This window comes from Vulpes lagopus, chromosome 5 (genome assembly GCF_018345385.1).
Source record: "Vulpes lagopus strain Blue_001 chromosome 5, ASM1834538v1, whole genome shotgun sequence".
Classification (NCBI taxonomy): Eukaryota; Metazoa; Chordata; class Mammalia; order Carnivora; family Canidae; genus Vulpes; species Vulpes lagopus.
In genome coordinates this window covers 12,037,889-12,042,968 of record NC_054828.1, presented here as the reverse complement: position 1 = coordinate 12,042,968, position 5,080 = coordinate 12,037,889, and positions in this window count along the sequence as shown.

Sequence of the window (5,080 nt, the reverse complement as noted above, 5' to 3'; positions counted from 1 at the left end):
TCTCTCATCATTGCTAAGGCAGTGAGCAGCCGCCTTTGGGAGAAACACCCACATGTGTCAGAAAGCCCTCCAGACTGGTTAACAAAGTAGGCTGGCCACACACTCTTGGACTAACACCAGGACTACTGCCCTGAAAGGGTTTCCAGAGAAACAGAATTAGGTTGAGCACAAATCTTCTACTATCAGAAGTCCTTCTGGGCTTCTGGAGACGTGCTCCAAGGGGAGGGGCTGGGTCTTTCTTATTTGTGTATCACCAACAGCTCCTAGCAGAAGGCTTTCTGCAGAGCCGGCACCGAGTATGTATTTGTTGAGTAGTGCTTGCTATGTGCTGGTCATCGTGCTAAACAGTGGTTCTCAAAGTAGAGTCCCAGGCACTCCTGGAGGCTCCTCAGGCCCTTTCCAGGACACACCAAGGTCAAAACTATCTTCATAACAATACTGAATGTGACTTCACCTTTTTTCACTCTCATTCTCTCACAACTGTATGTGGAGTTTTCCAGAGGCTACCTAATGTCTGTGTGCTTTTGAGTCTTGTGTTTTGACGTTTTCTCAGTTTTAGTTTCAGACATGGAAAATGTTAATAGATACAACACACATAAGCAAGAGTTTTTTGAAGTCTTCAATAATATTTAAAAGCATAAAATGGGCCTCGGAACAAAAATTTTGAGACCCACTATTAGAAGGTAATGAGTACCATAAGAAAAAAGAAAAGTAAATCAGGATAGAAGAATTGGAAGAGTCCAAGGATGAGGGGCAAGTGATGGAGGCAGGGAAGTGGTGATGGGAAGAGGAGGGGCAGCTTACAGTACCAAATAAGGTGATACAATTAAGAAATAAACCTATAAACAAATATCTAATTTCCCTGAGTTGCCTTTAAAATACCTTCATTGGGCAGCCCAGGTGGATCAGTGGTTTAGCACTGCCTTCAGCCCAAGGCCTGATCCTGGAGACCCAGGATCCAGTCCCACATCGGGCTCCCTGCGTGGTGGAGCCTGCTTCTCCCTCTGCCTGTGTCTCTGCCTCATGTGTGTGTGTCTCATGAATAAATAAATTAAATCTTTAAAAAAAAAAAAAAAAGATATTGGTTAAAAGGGCACCTGGGTAGCTCAGTTAAGCATCTGCCTTCAGCTCAGGTCTTGATCTCAGGGTCCTGGGACTGAGCCCCATGTTGGGCTCCCCACTGAGCAGGGAGTCTCCTTCTCCTCTCCATCTGCCCGTTGCTCCACTCATGCTCTCAGTCTCTCTCAATCTTAAATAAATAAATAAGAAATTGGTTAAGAAATAAGATTACTTCTTCTGGTAGCTTAAAAACTCCACCCTGAGAGGTGCCTGGGTGGCTCAGGCAGTTAAGCATCTGCCTTAAGCTCAGGTCATGATCCCAGGGTCCTGGGATCGAGTCCCAGGTCGGGCTCTCTGCTCAGCAGAGAGGCTGCTTCCCCCTCTCCCTCTTCCCCTGCTCGTGCTCTCTTGCTCTCTCCCTCTCTCAAATAAATAAATAAAATCTTAAAAAAAAAAAATCCCACCCGGAGCCCCTCCAAGACAGCATTGCTCTCATCACAGAGGTAAGCCCTAGTCTGAATCTTAAGTATTCTCTCCCACTTCTTGGCAATCCTCCATCTGCATGTGGCTATGTGTGTATCTGTAAATACATTGTTTACTTTTGCAAAAGCGGGAAGCAAGCTCAAGCCAATGTAGGGAAAGGGTAGTATTGCTACTAATAGACGAAATCTCCCAGGAGACAATGACCTGGACTCAGGGCGGGATGGCATTGTGGCTCCAGCTATTCACAAGGGCAGCTTCCAGGGAAGTCAGTGGGTATTACCAGGGCATCTGAAAGGGCTGTAGGGTTAGCCATGGCAGAAATGCATTCACAGGGAGACAGTGACTCTATTGGTTTTGTTTTTGCCTTGCTTCTCAGCTCCACCACCTCTCTCCAGGCCTTGGGAATGGGTCGAAGCTGTATATACCCTCACGCAATTGAAACACTCTCAGAGAACCACTGGAAGAACAGAAATTCCTCAACTTCTGGCCAAAGCAACTCTGATCTAGAAAACACTTGGAGTTCTGCTTATCCAGGCTTTCTCTTCTTCAAGCTAGGACCCTGCCGATAATGCCCCAAACACATGTCTGTATGCTGAGGCCCAGGACTCTAGATGGCTTGAACTGGTTGCTCTGAGTCTGAGGCATGACTGTCACTCTCTCATGTGATAGGTCTCCTGTCTACTGAACCCACATCTTCCCACTTAGTGGCTGACATTCTCTGTTTTGGTGGGGCTTATCCTGCAGTAGCTTTCTGAGGAAAGTTGCACTGGAAAGTATTTGGGGATTTTAGATAGCTGAAGATGTTTTTGTCAAACCTACATAACTGGTTTATACCTTCACTGAGAATAGAATTCCAGATTAAAGACTATTTTAATTCAGACTTTTGAAGGCACTAGGCCATCTTCTAGCCCTAGGGGTTGTTATGAGACATCTGGAGCTGTTCTGTTTTTTGTTTTGTTTTGTTTTCCCTCTGGAAGATGTCAAATCTTGTCTTCCTCGGTATTTTGGAATTTTAGTGATGCACCTTGATTTGGGTCTGTGTTCATCCATCACAGGACACAGGGCTCTTGGGTTTGGAAACTTGCATTCTGCAGAATTTGTTGAGATTTTCCCAAGTGATCCCCTCCTCTCCACTTTCCCTGCCCTCTTCTTCTGGAGCCCCTGCTAATCTGCTGTTGGATCCCCAGTCCGGACTTCCACTCATCGTGTTTGTTTCTGGCTTCCACGTCTTTGTCTAAATTCTCAGGTGTTTCTCCAACTTGATCTTCCAGCTCTTTTACTATTTTTTAAAAGATTTTATTCATTTATTTGACAGTGAGAGAGCACAAGCAGGGGGAGCATCAGGCAGAGGGAGAGGGAGAAGCAGGCTCCCCACCGAGCAGACAGCCCGATTTGGGACTCGATTCCAGGACTCCAGGATCATGACCTAAGTGCTTAGCCAACTGAGCCGCCCAGGTGCCCCTCTTTTACTATTTTTATCTCAACACACTTATCTTTAATTTCTAAAGCTTTTCCTAAACCTTTGAATGTTTTATAAAGCTCTCCTATTTTTGTTTTGGTTTAGGGATGCAATAATCTTTTCTCATCTCCCTGATGGCATGATGCTTTAAAAAAACAAACGAAAATCCACCTCCCAGCACCTGGGTGGCTCAGTTGGTTAAGCATCTGCCTTCACCTCAGGTGATGGTCCCAGGTCCTGGGATTGAGCCCTGCATCAGGTTACCCTGTTCCAGGGAGAATCTGCTTCTCCCTCTCCCCCTGCCTTCTACTTCCCCTGCTTGTGCTCTCTCTCTGTCAAATAAATAAAATCTGGGGTGCCTATGTAGCCCAGTGGGTTGGACATCTGCCTTCAGCTCAGGTCATGATCCTGGGGTCCTGGGATTGGCCCTGCATTGGGCTCCCTGCTTAGTGGGGAGTCTGCTTCTGCCTCTTCCTCTGCCTGCAGCTCTCCCTGCTTCTGCTCTCTCTCTCTATCAAATGGATAAATAAAATCTCTTAAAAAAATAATAAGTAAATAAAATCTTAAAAAACAAACCACCACCACCAACAACAATAACAACAAAAAACCTCCCTGTGTCTGTTTGTTCCAGGATACTTTTATCCTGTTTGCTTTGGTGTCTCTCTTCAATGTTCAAGTTGTGCCCAGACATGAAGTATTCCTTAGCCCAACTGTCAATGAAATATGAAAAAGCTAATGGGAAGCTTTGAGCACATGAGGGAGAGTCTACTTGGAGCTTCATAGCAGGGTAATCTGGGTGTGCTATTTGTTGGGAAATCCAGTATGTCAGTGTTTCTAAGTTGTTCCTTTCAGCCAGACATCTTCCAACTCCCTCCCTGGAGGGTAAGGCTTTGGCTGCCAGAGTTCTAGGCACCAAATGAGGGGGAAGAGGGGGGTGGTGGCAGTGAGGGTGGTGTTTCCACATTCGGCAGTGACCTACATATGGTTCCTTTATTCCTCATTTTCTGGGCCATACCCTTGTCCTTGCTGTGCTGAGTGTCCCCCAGTCTGTTCCATCCTCTCCTGAGAAGAATCTTCCAGGCTTCTCCCAGCGTGGAGGAGGACCAGTTGCAGGCGAATGTGGGGGATTGTTGGGTGGAAGAGGGGGTCGAGGACCTAACTGCTTCCTAGAGAGCATGCTCAATTCTTCTTACTTTAGCACTGGCCTCCAACCCCCACCCTTACTCACAGAGGGGACCTGGTGCTGCCAGTTTCTTTGTCTTGGGCTGAGTCCGCTGTGTAAATCAGGTCTGTGCTCAGCCCTTCCCACGGCTGCTTTTCTTGGCTTTCCCAGGCCTGCCAAGTGAGTTACCACTCTGCATCTCCTCTTGTGGCTGTGGTTTCCCATCCTGTTTTCTTGACATTGTGGGGTTTTGTTTTGTTTTTGTTTTGTTTTTTTTCAATCCTTCTTCCAGAAGTCCTAGTGGGGTTTCGGGAAGGAGCAAAATTAGATACCTACAGCCAATCTGTCACTGTAACCTGAACATTACCCTCGAATGCCGAGATCCAATCTGCTCCGTAAGATGTGATGTGGGAGTTCTCCACGGAGTTATGGAAAATTCAGAAAATCAACTTATCCCACAGAGTTTGCTGCATGTGACCACACACCAGGCGCTCTGCTGAAATCTGGGAACACGGATGTGTTTGGGATATGATATCCATCATCACAGATATCAATCAAGCAGAAGAGGTAGACATGCTCAGGAGAACAAAATACAAGTCCACAGTCCCTCATTCCAAATCCTCGAGGATCAATGGGTTTTGGATTTCAGAATTTATCAGATTTTGGAAAGATAATAATACCATTGTTCTCATAACACCTCCGTGGGCCTGTAGGAATACTTGGGAATTAAATGCCCTTATAGGGCAGCCCCGGTAGCTCAGCGTTTTTAGCACTGCCGACAGCCCAGGGCGCGATCCTGGAGACCCGGGATCGAATCCCGCGTCGGGCTCCCGGTGCATGGAGCCTGCTTCTCCCTCTGCCTGTGTCTCTGCCTCTCTCTATCTCTCTGTGACTATCATAAATAAATAAAAATTAAA